Genomic DNA, 17,866 nt, shown 5'->3' on the forward strand with positions numbered 1-17,866 from the left:
ACCTTGAACACACCTCGTTAAAATGGGAAATGCCACACAAAGTGGTAGAAAACGAACAAGCTAAGATCCTGTGGGCCTTCCATATACAGGAAGACAAAATGGGAAAAGCAAACCAACTGAACATGGTGATCATTGAGCAGCAGAGCAAAGCAGTTGTTATGATGTAGCTATCCTGAATGAACAGAAGGTACAGAAAAAAACTAGAGAAATACCAAAGGCTAAAAAACCCCATCATCCTCCTAGAACTTGAGTGGTTGACTTATTTTGGGCTGTCTAGTCCACAATACTAAATTTTGCTCTAGATGGGGTCTGGTGTCCACATGTTAGGCCATTATTTTATGACTTGGTGGTGGTGGAAGATTATAACACATTACAGGTTAGACTCAAGATGTTCAGTGTTTCTTTTGTTGTGTAAGTTTACAAAAGTTAGCAACTGCATATATTTACCATGGTGCTAAACATGGTGATTTAAAATGAATAAGTATTTTTCTGAGAAAAATGTTGTCCACATATCATGTAAAACAATAATTCTTTGTTTTTGGAATCATTAGGTCCCAATCAGCCCATAGATGAATTAATAATGCACTCCATGTGAGAGTTTGGGTCTTAGGAGATTACAAAAAATGTGGAAGGTGAAAGCAACAGTAGTGCTTGTGGTCACTGAAACCCTTGGGGTAATGACCCCTAAACTGGAAGACTGGCTCAAACAAATACCTGGAGATAGATCAGACCTCTTGATACAGAGAAGCACACCTTTGGGAACTGCTAATATACTGTGAAGACCAAGGATCAATGAAGTATTTTTGAATTTGAAAGAAGGGATAACCAGTCATGGAGTAATACAGAATTAGAAATATAAAAATAAAAATCGTTTATTTAAAAAATATTTAAAGTGCCAAAAATATCATGATTATTTATGTTACTGTTAAGACAAAAATTTAAAGATTGATATTTTGTCGTTATCTCAATGTCTCTACTCTGCATACATGCAGATTGTCTAGGTAGTCTAAATTGTCTATTGGCAGGTACATCAGCCAATCTTTTTCTGCAGGTGTTGTGTCTGCCATTAGACAACAGTTTTTGTTTTTATGATATAAAGTGTTTTGAACTGCCCTGCTGCTGAAATGTGCTATACAAATAAACATGATTAATTGATTGAACAGAAATGATTAAAGGAAGTGACAACATTGCTGGTGGGAGATACCATCTAACTGTTGCCTCTTAATTAAAGAAAAATGTATGATAAACTATTTAACTTTGAAATATTGAATGAAAGTTACAAAATATTACTCAAAATTTTCTTGTTCCTGAAAAAAATCAGACCTTGTGTGCTTCAGAAACAAAATGGAATAATCCTTTTGTTGTACCCCTCCTCCTCTGTCAACGTGGTACAATCCGTCAAGTCCAGGTGCAAGCCATTAGTATTAATTGAACTTGTTTCATTTGTTTTGCGTGGAGAAAGAGGTAAGACTCATACAGAATCTCTTAAGACATTTAAGTACATATAGTTTTGTAATTTTGCTGAATGTTGTAGGTTACTTGATGCTTGGATACACCAAAGCATTTGATTTGCAGCATTTTAGCTAGTAATTACCAACCATGTTAGTCAGTGTACCAGAGTTTAAAGGGAAGGTGGCTCACTCCAGAATTAGATAAAACTGTATTTGGTCATTTTCTGTATATCAGTGAGTGATATTATTTCACAGGCACAAATGATCCTAGGTAATAATCATTAGTATTAAGATAATGTTTTAATATTTGAAGATTTTGAGAATCTGTCAATAGAAAGTCAATTATGTAGTACTGTGTACTTCAGTACATTTTCACATACAATAACATCAAATCATATTGTGTACAGCAGGGGTGTCAAACTCAAGGTCTTAAGGGCTGGTGTCCAGCAACTTTTAGATGTGTTTCTGATGCCACTTGGCTGGATAAAATGGGGTGGTCATCAACTTGATTGCACTGAGAAGCTAATTCAGTCATATACTTAAGGTGTTTTAGACCAGACAAACATCTAAAAGTTGCAGTACCCTGGCCCTCGAGGCCTGGAGTTTGACACCCCTGGTGTACAGTATCATGTTGTATTCTCTGATCTTTGCAGGAGATGTCAACAACAAGGTCTCAGAGAGCAAACATGATTCCAGTTATTGCTCCTTAGGTGAAGATGAAGGATTTGATGTAAAATACCTCAATTCATTTAAAGGTGAGTTGTGACTATATTATGCACAGGATTCCAGAGTTTATTAAATGATCATTTTTTTTCTTTTGTTTTACTTTTTCACTTTTAAACTATTTTTATACTGCACATTATTAGCATAGATCATGATCGATGATCATTATAATCAGAACATCTTTCTTATTCCGAAGGAGACAAGCAACTGCTCAAAATACAATAGAAGCGTATGTATATAAAATTTTAAAAAAAAAATTCCCTTCTCACCCTCTCTTTCATCCTCTGAGCTCGGGTCCTCTACCAGAGGCCTGGAGCTTGAGGGTTCTGCGCAGTATCTTGGCTGTGCCTAGAACTGCACATTTCTGGACTGAGATGTCTGATGTTGTTCCTGGGATCTGTTTTAGCCACTGCTCCAGTTTGGGGGTGACTGCCCCGAGGGCCCCGATGACCACTGGCACCACTGTGGTCTTCACCTTCCAGGTCTTTTCCAGTTCCTCTCTGAGGCCCTGGTATTTCTCCAGTTTCTCATGCTCCTTTTTCCTGATGTTGTAGTCACTTGGTATTGCTACATCCACCACAACGGCTTTCCTCTGTTCTTTATCCACCGCTACAATGTCCGGTTGGTTCGCCATTACCATCTTGTCTGTCTGGATCTGGAAGTCCCACAGGATCTTAGCTCGGTCATTCTCCACCACCTTTGGGGGTGTTCCACACTTCGATCTCGGGGCTTCCAGTCTGAACAGATGTTTCTGTACACTATGCCCGCCACTTGGTTATGTCGTTCCATGTATGCTTTCCCTGCCAGCATCTTGCACCCTGCTGTTATGTGCTGGACTGTCTCAGAGGCCTCCTTGCACAACCTACACCTTGGGTCTTGTCTGGTGTGGTAGATCTGAGCCTCTATTGCCCTGGTGTTTAGGGCCTGTTCCTGGGCGGCCAGGATGAGGGCCTCCGTGCTGTCCTTGAGTCCAGCTTTCTCCAGCCATTGGTAGGATTTCCTGATATCAGCCACTTCAGTTATTTGTCGGTGGTACATCCCATGTAGGGGCCTGTCCTCCCATGATGGTTCCTCCAGCACCTCGTCCTCTGTTCCCCATTGCCTGAGACATTCGCTGAGCACATCGTCCGTTGAGGCTTTTTCCCTGATGTATTTATGGATCTTGGATGTTTCATCCTGGACAGTGGTTCTCACACTCACTAGTCCTCTGCCTCCTTCCTTACGGCTTGTGTACAGTCTCAGGGTGCTGGATTTGGGGTGGAACCCTCCATGCATGGTTAGTAGCTTCCAAGTCTTAACATCTGTGGCCTTCATCTCTTCCATTGGCCAGCTAATTATTCCGGCAGGGTATCTGATTACTGGTAAGGCACATATATCCATATATATATCCATATATCCATGAAAACATGGATATATATATATATATATATATATATATATATATATATATCCTTCTCATCGTCCGTGGGTGGTCTCTTTCATCCTCTGAGCTTGGGTCCTCTACCAGAGACCTGGGAGCTTGAGGGTTCTGCGCAGTATCTTGGCTGTGCCTAGAACTGGACATTTCTGGACTGAGCTGTCTGATGTTGTTCCTGGGATCTGTTTTAGCCACTGCTCCAGTTTGGGGGTGACTGCCCCGAGGGCCCCGATGACCACAGGCACCACTGTGGTCTTCACCTTCCAGGTCTTTTCCAGTTCCTCTCTGAGGCCCTGGTATTTCTCCAGTTTCTCATGCTCCTTTTTCCTGATGTTGTAGTCACTTGGTATTGCTACATCCACCACAACAACTTTCCTCTGTTCTTTATCCACCACCACAATGTCCGGTTGGTTCTCCATTACCATCTTGTCTATCTGGTTCTGGAAGTCCCGCAAGATCTTAGCTCGGTCATTCTCCACCACCTTTGGGGGTGTTCCCCACTTCGATCTTGGGGCTTCCAGTCCATATTCTGCACAGATGTTTCTGTACACTATGCTCGCCACTTGGTTATGTCGTTACATGTATGCTTTCCCTGCCAGCATCTTGCACCCTGCTGTTATGTCCTGGACTGTCTCAGGGGCCTCCTTGCACAACCTACACCTTGGGTCTTGTCTGGTGTGGTAGATCTGAGCCTCTATTGCTCTGGTGTTTAGGGCCTGTTCCTGGGCAGCCAGGATGAGGGCCTCTGTGCTGTCCTTGAGTCCAGCTTTTTCCAGCCATTGGTAGGATTTCCTGATATCAGCCACTTCAGTTATTTGTCGGTGGTACATCCCATGTAGGGGCTTGTCCTCCCATGATGGTACCTCTAGCACCTCGTCCTCTGTTCCCCATTGCCTGAGACATTCGCTGAGCACATCGTCTGTTGAGGCTTTGTCCTTGATGTATTTATGGATCTTGGATGTTTCATCCTGGACAGTGGCTCTCACACTTGCTAGTCCTCTGCCTCCTTCCTTACGGCTTGTGTACAGTCTCAGGGTGCTTGATTTGGGGTGGAACCCTCCATGCATGGTTAGTAGCTTCCAAGTCTTAATATCCGTGGCCTTTATCTCTTCCATTGGCCAGCTAATTATTCCAGCAGGGTATCTGATTACTGGTAAGGCATAGGTGTTTATTGCATGGATCTTGTTCTTGCCATTGAGCTGGCTTCTCAGGACTTGCCTTATTCATTGGAGGTATTTGACTGTGGCTCCTTTCCTTGTGACCTCATCGAGGTTGCCATTTGCTTGTGGTATTCCCAGGTACTTGTAACTGTCCTCAACAAATATATGGAGGACTGAGTTTTGAAATTACAAGTACAAAATAATGAGTTGCATTCAGTTGACAAAAAATGTTTAAGTAACCACAGAAAGACATCCAATTAGATCAATTAACTGATTTTGAAAAATGTTAATTTCAATTGCTACTATTTGATATATCTGCATTGTTTAAAGTTTATCCTACTTATTATGTGTACCTACAGGTTGGGGTGTGTTCAAAAAGCAGATTTCCTTATTGAGTACAGAGAAGTCATAAGTAGAAAGGAACAAGAAAACCGACTGAAAGTTTACCATGATACACTCGAGGTTCTTATGTTTGATTTCAACTTCAATGGACAAAAGCTTTGGTATGCGACTGTTTCAAGGTTGTTGTGTTTTTATTTTACATCTAAATACAGTGATGTAAACATTTTCAGCTTCATCAGTAAAAGTAGTTTTAGTTGGTAGAGGAATATCCTTCTGACATGCAAACACCAAATATGCAAAATCCTTTCCCTTGCATGGTATAATTATTCTTATTTTCATACTTAATATTTTAGTGTTGATGTTGCCAGAGAGGATGGATGATTGGGGAGGCTGGTAAATGATCAGATGAACCCAAACAGCAAAATGAAAGTTAAAAGAGTGGATGGAAGACCTCATCTGTTTATTTGCACTCAAATATATTGGTCCAGGGGAAGAAATCACTTATAATTATGGTGATTTTGACTGGCCATGGAGAAGAAAGGTGCTTATAAGTGTGAAAATACTATCAAAAATCATTCAAGTAGCACTGAAGACATATTTGAAGGATATGTCAAGTTGTAGTACAGGGTTTCATTATAGTTGAAAACAAGAAGTGGACAAGCACATACAGTAGGTGGACTTCATTTTTCTATTGAGAAGTATGGACTCATTCAGTGTACATCCCTTCATTTCAGATTTCCAAAGATGAACTGTCAGGTTGGTGATGTGGACGCATGCGGATCCTGTTCAACCAACCCTCCAGAGGTAATTTTGGTCTCCAATGACCAACTTACTCTCTAAAATAAAGTAATTGAAATGATATTAAGTATTGTTCAAACACACATGTGTTGTGTAATATTAGATATGTTAGCTGCATAAAAAGGGAGGACTGCGTTTTGAAATTACAAGTATAGAAGAATGAAAATTACATTTAGAAGCGCACATACACACAGGTCCTGTGTAATACTCAAAATGTAAGGTGCAGGAATAAGGAGGACTGAGTTTTGAAATTACAAGTACAGAAGAATGAAAGTTACATTGAGAAGCACGCATACACACAGGTTCTGTGTAATACTCAAAATGTAAGGTGCAGGAATAGGGAGGACTGTTTTCTATATTGGGAACAAACATTTAGTGAGTGTTCTTTACATTTCAGATTTCCAAAGATGAACTGTGTCAGGCTGGTGACATGGATGCATGTGGATTCTGTTCAACCAACCCTCCTGAGGTAATTTTGGTCTCCAATGACCAACTTATTCTCTAAATTAAAGTAATTGAAATGACATTACGTAGAGTACAAACACATAGGTGTTGTGTAGTACTAGATTTGTTGGTTGCATAAAAAGGGAGGACTGAGTTTTCAAATTACAAGTATAGAAGAATGAAAATTACATTTAGAAGTGCACATTTTGGTCTCCAACGACCAACTTTTTCTCTAAAATAAAGTAATTGAAATGATATGAAGTACTGTTCAAACACACATGTGTTGTATAATCCTACATATGTTGGCTGCATAAAAGTGGAGGACTGGCTTTTGAAATTACAAGTATAGAAGACTGAAAGTTACATTGAGAAGCGCACATACACACAGGTCCTGTGTAATACTCAAAATGTAAGGTGCAGGAATAAGGAGGACTGAGTTTTGAAATTACAAGTACAGAAGAATGAAAGTTACATTGAGAAGCACGCATACACACAGGTTCTGTGTAATACTCAAAATGTAAGGTGCAGGAATAAGGAGGACTGAGTTTTGAAATTACAAGTACAGAAGAATGAAAGTTACATTGAGAAGCACGCATACACACAGGTCCTGTGTAATACTCAAAATGTAAGGTGCAGGAATAGGGAGGACTGAGTTTTGAAATTACAAGTACAGCAGAATGAAAGTTACATTGAAAAGCATGCATACACACAGGTCCTGTGTAATACTCAAAATGTAAGGTGCAGGAATAGGGAGGACTGAGTTTTGAAATTACAAGTACAGCAGAATGAAAGTTACATTGAAAAGCATGCATACACACAGGTCCTGTGTAATACTCAAAATGTAAGGTGCAGGAATAGGGAGGACTGAGTTTTGAAATTACAAGTACAGAAGAATGAAAGTTACATTGAGAAGCACGCATACACACAGGTCCTGTGTAATACTCAATATGTAAGCTGCAGGAATAGGGAGGACTGCTTTCTACATTGGGAACAAACTCACATTTAGTGAGTGTTCTTTACATTTCAGATTTCAACCAACCCTACAGAGGTAATTTTGGTCTCCAACGACCAACTTATTTTCTAAGATAAAGTCTTTGAAATTATATTGAGTACCAGTGGTCCCCAACCTTTTTATCACCGCGGACCGGTCAAGACTTGGCAATTTTTCTGAGGCTCGGGTTCTTTTTTTACCCTTAATTTCCCCTTACAGCAATCTTAGAACGTTGCTCACGATAATTGTAACTGTTCATCCTGCCATCTGTGGCATGATCGCATCCAGTCGTTGGAACATTGGGACTGCTCTGATCTAAAATCAGGCATATTCTAGCAACTTGTAGGGTTTTTACTTGATTGGGAGCTAGAACTCAACCTGTTGAACTTGACAGGTAGCCAATCAGAAAGCGCGGTGACGTAGCTCATGGAGGGGAATCCCAAAGAGCTGAGCAGACATGCACAAATGAGTCCGGTGGACATCGAAGATATGTGGAAATGGCATGAATGTTTATTCAGCATTTCGTACAAAGAATATCCATAGAAATGATGAGGAGTGGAGTTGGAGCAAAATTGCTACCACAGTTGATAAACCCGGTAACTTTTCAGCTATCCATTAAATTAACGTGACATTATTTTGTACTAAAGCCTGCTCACATGGCAAGATTTGCTCCTGTTATGTGGCTGGACACACGAACCTGTTGTACTTTTATCAGCTCTGTGGTCACAGAAGTTTGGAAAATCGTCTGAATCCTAAAATCATGCCGTGTGAACCAGACTTAAGACTTACAAGCTCTATTTCTCTCGTCTCGATAACTGCCATAATGCTCTCAGACTCTGGTCGCTCTGGCAACGTTCACACATCCCTTCAAAATAAGATTTGAATATGCCACAAAAACGAACATTTATTTTCATGAAAATTTTAACTCACAACTATAAATTAATGGGAGTCCTGAGCTTGTTTCTCTGCAATGAGATGATCCCACCTGGGAAACGATGACACCCAATGCAGAGGGTGCTTGGTGTGTAATGGCAAAGCAGTTTGAAGCTTCATTGCCTCATTAGTAAGCCAGTGCATATTATGCAGAGTGGGCTTGGAACATGGGAGTCACCTACAGGTTCAGGATAAATCCACTCTCCTGTCTGTGGTCTTTCTCCGCTTTTCCAAAGAAACTTTCCAAAGACATCGCTTTCTTACTCATTGTGGGCTCAATGTTGCCGCACAAGACGTAACCGAGAGAATCCAGTTAAAGGGTTTTCAAAATAATGGATCCTCCAGACTCAGACAATACGTAACATGTAAATATTTTTCTTGTGCGACCCAGTACCAATTGGTCCACAGACTCGTACTACTCCGCGGTCCTGTGGTTGGGGATGACTGTTAAGTACGGTTCAAACACACAGGTCTTGTGTAATACTTGATATGTAAGCCACATAAAAAGGGAGGACTGAGTTTTGAAATTACATGTACAAAAGAATGAAAGTTTTATTTAGAAGCGCTCATACACACAGGTCCTGTGTAATACTCAAAATGTAAGGGGAAGGAATAAGGAGGACTACGTTTTGAAATTACAAGTACAGAAGAATGAAAGTTGCATAAAGAAGCGCTCATACACACAGGTCCTGTGTAATACTCAAAATGTAATGGGCAGGAATAGGGAGGACTGTTTTCTAAATTGGAAACAAACTCATATTCAGTAAGTGTTCTTTACATTTCAGATTTCCAAAGATGAACCGTGTCAGGTTGGTGACGTGAATTCATGCGGATCCTGTTCAACCAACCCTCATGAGGTAATTTTGGTCTCCAACGACCAACTTATTTTCTAAAATAGAGTTTTTGATATGATATTAAGTACTGTTCAAACACACAAGTCTTGTGTAACACTTGATATGTAAGCTGCATAAAAGGGGGGAACTGAGGTTTGAAATTACACATATAAAAGAATGAAAGCTACATTTAGAAGCGCACATACACACAGGTCCTGTGTAATACTCAAAATGTAAGGTGCAGGAATAAGGAGGACTGAGTTTTGAAATTACTAGTACAGAAGAATGAAAGGTACATTGAGAAGCATGCATACAAAAAGGTCTTGTGTAATGCTCATCAGGTATGTTGCAGAAATGTCAAAAACTGAGTTTTGAAATTACAGGTAGAAAAGAATGAAAATTACTTTTAGAAGCGCACATACACACAAGTCCTGTGTAATACTCAAAATGTAAGGTGCAGGAATAAGGAGGACTGAGTTTTGAAATTACTAGTACAGAAGAATGAAAGGTACATTGAGAAGCATGCATACAAAAAGGTCTTGTGTAATGCTCATCAGGTATGTTGCAGAAATTTCAAAAACTGAGTTTTGAAATTACAGGTAGAAAAGAATGAAAATTACTTTTAGAAGCGCACATACACACAAGTCCTGTGTAATACTCAAAATGTAAGGTGCAGGAATAGGGAGGACTGAGTATTGAAATTACAAGTAAAGAAGAATGAAAGTCACATTTAGGAGGGCACATACACACAGGTCTTTTGTAATGCTCATCATGTAAGTTGCAGAAATTTGGAAAACTGAGTTTTGACATTACTAGTAGAAAAGATAGAAAATTACACTTAGAAACGCACATACACACAGGTCCTGTGTAATACTCAAAATGTAAGGTGCAGAAATAGGGAGGACTGTTTTCTACATTTTCAACAAACTCACATTTATTGAGTGTTCTTTACATTTCAAATTTCCAAAGATGAACTGTGTCAGGTTGGTGACATGGATGTATGCGGATCCTGTTCAACCAACCCTCCTGAGGTAATTTTGCTCTCCAACAACTAACTTAGATTCTTATATAAAGTCACTAAAATAATATGAAGTACTCTTCAAACACACAGGTCTTGTATAATACTTATCATGTAAGATGTAGAAATGTGGAAGACTGAGTTTTGAAATTAGAGGTAGAAAAGAATGAAAGTTAAATTTAGATGCACACAGACACATGGATCCTGTGTAATACTCAACTTGACAGGTTCATACATTAGGTAGACATTGTTTATTTTAATTTTTTTTTAGAAACAATCATTCAGTATTCATATACTGATATAAATTTGTTATCAAAGAATTACTGATTACACTTTAAAAATTAGGTATCTTCATGTTATTAAAGGTAAGTTTAAACAGTAATGATTTCTTAGTTAATGTCAAGTTGTCATAACAAAGACATTTTGAATAATGTCAACTTTGTATTAAAAGTGTCATAATTTACCGAATGACGCTTTATGACAACAGTCATAAATATTCATGAAGGCTTATTCATGTTCATGACATGTGTTGTCATGTTTATGACAGTGTCATGACAGTCTTATTCACCCCCCTTCAAATAAAGTGTTACCAAAATATTCTTGCTGAAATGCTTTCAATGTATACAAAATATGTTTTTAATCAACAGGTCTGTCCAGAACAAAGTTCAAGTGAGGTGACATCATCAGAAGAGGAGTATGTTCCTGATTCCCTAGATGATTCAGACATCTCATGGGATGACAGATGCACTGCACAGAAATATGGACCAGTTATAGTCCATATTTCCATGTTTGGACTTCTTAATGCACATAAATTGTATGTTTTTTGTATGTGTATGCTGTGGTCCTGATAAATAAAATTGGCCCTGATAATTACTGTTGGTGTCATGGGCGGAGCCAAGCACCTCATTATCTTTTGTCCTTTTAATACAGCATTGCATCAGGTTCTCATATTTTGAGTTCTGATGTGTGTATCTAAATTTTTAAGTGAGATCTATGTTGTGTAGCTCAAACAAGATTTTTGACAACTTACTACGTCTTTCTAGCATAAGTGGAAAGGGGTGTCCGTTTAATGTTGCAAAAAACTGGTTTGAAAAAATTGTCCTGCTAATACATATAAACCCGTATAGGTGTGTGTGTGTGTGTGTGTGTGTGTGTGTGTGTGTGTGTGTGTGAGAGAGAGAGACTACCTGGAACACTAAGCTCCAGGTATTCAGAAAGACTTTGGAATAAAACAGGAATAATAATAATTAACACATTCTGAGATATTTTAGTAATAATAATTATTGTGAATTTCAATAGAAAACGTAATAAGTAAGGGAAAACAAAACAGTTAGAAAACAGACATCTTTAATAAATACTATCAAGGGGAGTTGTAGCCAAAATGTGGAAATGTCCAACATATGATTGCATGTTAGGGTTGTTAGGGTTAGGAATGTTAGGTTGTGTTTCTGTACTAATTACTTTAAATGAACTTATTGGAGTACAACTCTGTTGAGGTGTCCATGCTTTATGTTAAATTATTATGTATGTGTATGGTAAACTTATTGCCAGTAAATCGGTTTTCATAGAGTTAAGAATAAATTCTATATTTTATGTAATTTGCTTGTGCAGGTGAGCTTTGTAATAGAAAAAAGACAGTGGCTGGTGAAATGTTTGAGTGGGTGGTAAAAAAAAAAAAAATATATATATATAGATCTACCAGCCACTGTGGCTGGTGGAGAAAAATTTTAATTTCCACCCCTGAATGGGTTCCTTCCTCTTCAGAGAAACAGATGGGACCAGAACAGATTAAAAAAGAAGAGGAAGAACCAGAACCTACACTGGTTCTAAATAAATTGTAGCTAAATAAATTACATGTTCCCAGTCTTTTGAATACTTTCATCTGGCTCATCATACAAGATCTGCAGCACCAGATAGCTATGTCAGTTGCCTCGACGCCAGGTAATTTCTCAAGATTATATGACAAGTCTTTTTTACCGAGACAATATGGATCATATATTTTTTTCGAGATACCTTGACTGTGCCAGCCAATTGAGGGCATTAGCATACTTGCTGTGATCCATTTTCCTCTGTCTTGAACCAGAGAAATCCAGTTCCTGACCCCCATCTGAATTTTGCTGGGCATCCGGGTCACATGTCTGCAACCCAGCAATTGTTATTGTGTTTCTTCCTATTGAGCAGTGAAAGTAAATAAAAGGTGTTGTATGTCTTTTGTGGTAAGTATTTACTTACTGGAGGGTTTTTTGTTTGAGCTGGAGAGCGACAGCTAGCTCCTCACTTCAGCTACTCTGAGAGCCTGTACCATTCAGTCCTGTTGTTGCTCCTCCTACACAATGGACTGAACCATTGTTCTAAAAGTGAGGTGGGGCAGAGGCCTAAAATGTATTCTAATTTTTTTATTAATAAGATGAATGGCACATTTATGAAAATTAATTAACCTTTATTTATTGTTTTTAATAATCGGAGTGTATCTGAAAAAATGGTGTGAGTTTATGGGATAGGAGTTCTTAAGTTTCTTACTTCTTCCTACTCCTTTTCGAGCATGTTAAGGTCAGTGTAGTGCAAAAATATGTCTTTTGCATTCCTTGTTCATCCTTGTGATTTTTATATTTCTGTAATGTTAGAAATGAAATGAAATGAAAACTTCTTCGATAATTCTAGACCCCCTCCACCCTCCTCGAGCCTCCTGGGATTTCTACCCATGATCTCTATTCAACTGAAGCTAAAAGTTCTACATCTTCATTTTAATTACTTGTTAAAGGTAAAAAAAATAAAATCACTCTAAAGGACTGATAAAAACATTAATTTAGTATTATCCCTTCAGTTCAGGACCCAGACCAGTTCTTTAGGGACACTGGCAAACTGTTTTAAAGTAGAAATATGCAAATAGTTTTCTACACATCTACATTTCTGAAATGTTTTATGAAATATATCTCAATCATCGCAGATTTGTTGTGTGGGACATGTCCCAATAAATGGATTATGTGTCTCCAACAGTGATGACAGGAAATTATTCTTTGTATCTCCCAAAGATCCACTTTTCATGAATGCTATGGAGACCTGATGATGCCAAGATTCTCCATTTTGCTGAAGTTCTTTTACAGTGTGTGGTGTTGAGAGAAACTCGTCCAGCATCATCTTTCACACATTCAGTGCACAACTATGTGCACAGTTTGATCAATAATGAATGGGTTTTAATTTTAGGCCATTTTTGCTATATTTTCTTGGGTCCACCTTCTTTTAACATCAACATATCTACCTTGTCGAGTTCTTCAATGTATGAACACCCAAAAACTCAACTTTTAAATGGAAAAGAAAGTCTGCATTGAACTGTACTTCTATATTACGTACAGTTAATACTGAATGTATTTGAAATCTTTTGAACACTTTTGCGACAGCTGCTTTTCTCGTAAACCCTACAAACTAATTTTAGATTAACCACATGATTCTTACAGTCCAGAATCTCCAGGGAAAACCAGGCTGATCCATGAGATAGTCATCAATTAAATTATATTAATGATGTCATCCTTTGTTTCCACAGACCTCCAACAGCCAAGTGTTTCCAATGAGGAGGAACCTCTTGCCATCCTACAAGTCTGTAGCCTGGCAAGTAGGTCCAGTCAGGACCAGAAAGAAGCAGAACATCCGTGGACTGAAGAGGAACAGATGGAACCAGAACCTAAATGGATTAAAAAAGAAGAGGAGGAACCAGAACCTACCCTGTTCAAACATGAAGAAATAGAATATCCACTAACATATGTAAGAAAAGAGGAGCTAGATTCTTCAGTGCTTCAACATGAACAGCAGCCATCAGAACATTTACCAACTGGACAGGACCAGAAGGACCTCTGCAGCAGTCAGGAGGGAGAGCAGCTTGTCCAGAAGCAGTTTGTTGCTTTGATTGAGACTTCTACTCTTCAGGGAGATGATATGAGTGAAGAAGAGACAAGAACAGAGCAGCTTTCCCTTCATGTCTCTCCAGTGGTTGAGAGCAAAGATCAGGAAGGAAACAGCTCCTCTGTGTCAGAGAGTCAGTCTGATACTGGAACAAAGAAAAGACCTTTCAAATGTGACATTTGTGGGAGATGTTATACACAACGGTGGAAGTTGAAAAACCATTACAAAACCCACACTGGTGAGAGACCTTTTTCATGTGAAACATGTGGAAAAAGTTTCTGTCGAATTAGTGATTTGAAAGTCCACAAGAAAATTCATACAGGTGAGAGGCCTTTTTCATGCGAATTATGCAGAAAAACTTTCTCACGAAATAGAGATTTAAATGACCATAAGAGAATTCATACAGGTGAGAGACCTTTTTCATGCGAATCATGCAAAAAAAGGTTCACACGAATTAGTGATTTAAAAGTCCACAAGAGAATTCATACAGGTGAGAAACCTTTTTCGTGTGAATCTTGCGGAAAATGTTTCTCACGAAATAGAGATTTAAATGACCATAAGAGAACTCATACAGGTGAGAAACCTTTTTCATGCCAGTCATGCGAAAAGAGTTTCCGTCGAATTAGTCACTTAAATGTCCACAAGAGAATTCATACAGGTGAGAGACCTTTTTCATGCGAATCGTGCGGAAAACGTTTTTCCCGAATTAGTAGTTTAAAAGTCCACAAGAGAATCCATACAGGTGAGAGACCTTTTTCATGCGAATTATGTGGAAAAAGTTTCTCTCAAGTTAGTAATTTAGATGTCCACAAGAGAAGTCATACAAGTGAGAGGCATTTTTCATGACAATCTTGTGAAAAAAGCTTCTCCTGAGGGGATAGTTTGAGCAGTCACCTGAAAACTGCTCAAAATGGCCTCTACAGGGTCAGAGGCAATTTTGAAGCCAAACTTGTGAAAAAGGTTTCTGTGAAATTCATCATTTAGATCTACTCAGGAGAACCCTCATGGGTGATATGTGTTTTTCACATGAAACATTTTTTTTTGGGGGGGGAGTGTCTTTCATGATGGTAAACTGAATTTCCATATGAAACAATGCATTACAAGTACATAAGAATGATGGAGTTGGAATTGCCTAGTCCAGAGGTCTCCAATCCAGTTCCTCAGCATTTAATGTCCTGCAGGTTTTATATTCATCCCTATTCCTGGGGGCACTGGCAGGAATTTTGGGCCCCATGCAGAGGTTGTGCTAGACTTATTTGTTGTGTCATTTCAACCAACATTAAAATAAAATCGGTCCTGTACTACTTTTACCTGTGAAATTTTGATCATATTATCATCGGCTATTTAGCTCCTTTTTTATGCAGTTTAGTTAATATTCACCTAGTTGAACCGTGAATTCAGATCCCATCACACATAAAGCAGATGAATGCATCAAACCTTTTCACCGTAGTGATACAAACCACTGACTGAGACCCCAATAACTTATAACAAATAAAATTAAATGACTCCACTTAAATTAGCAGCTCTTCACTCGCTGGGGTCTGAACGCATAGTGCCTCGCAAATTCCTCTTGATCGCATCTGCAGAGAAATGCGATAGTTCATCGGTCAGTTGGAACCGTCTGATCCAAACCAATCATTTGAACTCTGCAAGTTTTTTTTACTCTGTGCGATCCAGACGTGCGCTTTAATGAGGATCTCTTTGCATGGTTTTACTTCCCTGAAACGGACAAATTGTTAACGTCTGCTGCGCTCATCCTGAGCGCCGCTCTCCTGGTCGCGAGAGGGTACCGTCTTCCAGCTCCATTTGTTAAAACCATAGGGTGAGTTAAGTTTAATTCTTCGCAGTGGTGGAGCTGCGTCCGCATTGGTTGTGCAGCGCACTGCACATCTTACGGTCTAATTAACTTCTGCATCTTTATTTCCTCAAGATAAACTCTGCGGGCTCCTCTGTTTAGACCAGGGGTCACCAACTCCAGTCCTCAAGGGCTATCATCCTGCAACTTTTAGATTCACCTCTGCTCCAAAATGTCTGAATTCCCTCACCAGCATTCATTCCTCTCTGCAATAGGCTGGAAACGAGCAGTTTATTTGATCCACGTGTGTTTGAGCAGAGACGCATCTAAAAGTTACAGGATGGTAACTGGAGGACTGGAGTTGGTGACCCCTGGTCTAGACTATAAATGGATTAGCTCAGTGCTGCATTCTCTTTAGTTTTCTCTGTTCTGTACTGGAGACTTCAACCAAAGGTTTGGAATGCGCTTCTTAACCAGACGCCCAAAGCGCAAAGTCCATAACCCTTCAACACGCTGTCATCTCCCGGTCAGAAAGGCGCTTCCCCCCAACCCCCAACATTATCTTACTGGTACTCTTCCGTGAAAGTGCTATGACTCTTTTTGCAAGTAGTAAACATAAATCCACAGCAGTAATTATTTTTCTTGACATATAACGTCTATCAGGATATAAACCTAGAATGAACAATTTGGGATCGAAAGCTAGTTTTATATCTAATATAGCCTTTCGAGCTTGTTTAATCTCCCTCCAGAATTTTTGAACTTTCTTGCATTTCCAGACACAATGGAAGAACGTTCCCTTCTCTTCTCCACATCTAATACACAGGTCAGGGATGGCGCCATTATACTTATTAAGCTTTTCTCACGTCACATATGTTCTAATTAGCCAATTATATTGCAGTACTTTGAGGCGGGTATTGGTAGTTTGTGCTTGTGCTTTAGCACACGCCTTCTCCCAGTCCTCTGAAGGTAAGTTCTCCTGTAAATCCTCCCTCCAGGCATTGAGCTTCCATAAAGACGACTCAGAGGATCCCTCCACTAACAAGCTATATAGTTTAGAGATAATTCCTTTTCCAAAGCAATCATTCTTCATTTCGAGTTCTAAAGTGGACAGCGGGGGGATGGACTCACACTGATTTTGAGATGAATAAAATTTCTCACCTGTAAATATTTAAAATAATGTTTACTTGGAATATCATACCTGGCCTTCAACTCTTCAAATGACACCATACACTCATCCTCTGATTCCACAAGATCTCCTATTGTCTTTAAACCTTTTTCAGCCCATTTCCTAAAACCAGAATCTGCCCTACCTGGAGGGAAAAACTGGTTACCCCATGTCGGACTGAAGCGTGATAGAGAGGAGGTATCGCCTAAATACTTCTTAACCTGATACCAAACCAAGATCATATTTCTGACTGAGGAAGTTTTTCTTTTTTTTTTTTTTAGCATTCTGATTTTTGCTGAGTAAATATAGTGGAGTAGAGGGAGAGGTACAGAACAATTTTCGATATTCACCCAAGGCAAAAGAGATTTATCTGTAAAATAATACATCATAGTCCTCAACTGAGCTGTCCAATAATACCAAAGTGGATTGGGGCACCTGAGGTCACTTCTATCATATGGTAGGTACAGAAGTGATAAATGTAACCTTGGTCTTCTATTATTCCACAGAAAGCGTTGTTCCATCTGTCTACAGAGGCAGTAATTGAGTCTATCATGGGGTTATAGGTAACTGAAACAATGTCATTAAATTGTCATTATTTACAAAATCATGCAAAGTTGGCACTTTTAATGGACTTTTAATGCAACTTTTGGAGCAACTTTGCATTAAAAGTGTCATTATTTACCGAATGACACTTCATGACAACTGTCATAAACATTCATAAAGACTTCATGTTTATGACAGTGTCATGGCAGTCTTATGCACACCCCTTCAAATAAAGCATCACCAAAATTTCTTATAAAATTCTGTCGGCAGCCCATCTGGGCCTGGGCCTTTACTTGTTTTCAAATGATCTACTGTTATAGATATTTCTTCTTTAGTTATAGCTGCACTGAGATCTG

The 17,866-nt window shown here is 39.0% G+C and overlaps 1 long non-coding RNA gene and 1 pseudogene across 3 annotated transcripts in view; both read left to right on the forward strand.

Moving 5' to 3' along the window:
• Positions 1 to 15,315, forward strand: part of LOC148154529 (uncharacterized) — a 28,799-nt pseudogene extending 13,484 nt beyond the window's left edge. The window contains exon 3 of the transcript XR_015765762.1: positions 13,652 to 15,315. The product of XR_015765762.1 is annotated as an uncharacterized LOC148154529 (transcript). The remainder of the gene's footprint in view (positions 1 to 13,651) is intronic.
• LOC148154530 (uncharacterized) lies at positions 1,934 to 11,011 on the forward strand. Of its 2 annotated transcripts, XR_015765769.1 has the most exons (6): positions 1,934 to 2,206; positions 5,828 to 5,897; positions 6,289 to 6,360; positions 9,045 to 9,116; positions 10,062 to 10,123; positions 10,758 to 11,011. It is a non-coding gene; the product is annotated as an uncharacterized LOC148154530 (long non-coding RNA). The 2 variants fall into 2 exon arrangements; XR_015765770.1 differs by lacking the exon at positions 10,062 to 10,123.
• Positions 15,316 to 17,866: the final 2,551 nt, after the last annotated feature.

This window comes from Poecilia mexicana, unplaced genomic scaffold, assembly GCF_051168715.1.
Source record: "Poecilia mexicana isolate PSO_F unplaced genomic scaffold, ASM5116871v1 scaffold_17, whole genome shotgun sequence".
Taxonomy (NCBI): Eukaryota; Metazoa; Chordata; class Actinopteri; order Cyprinodontiformes; family Poeciliidae; genus Poecilia; species Poecilia mexicana.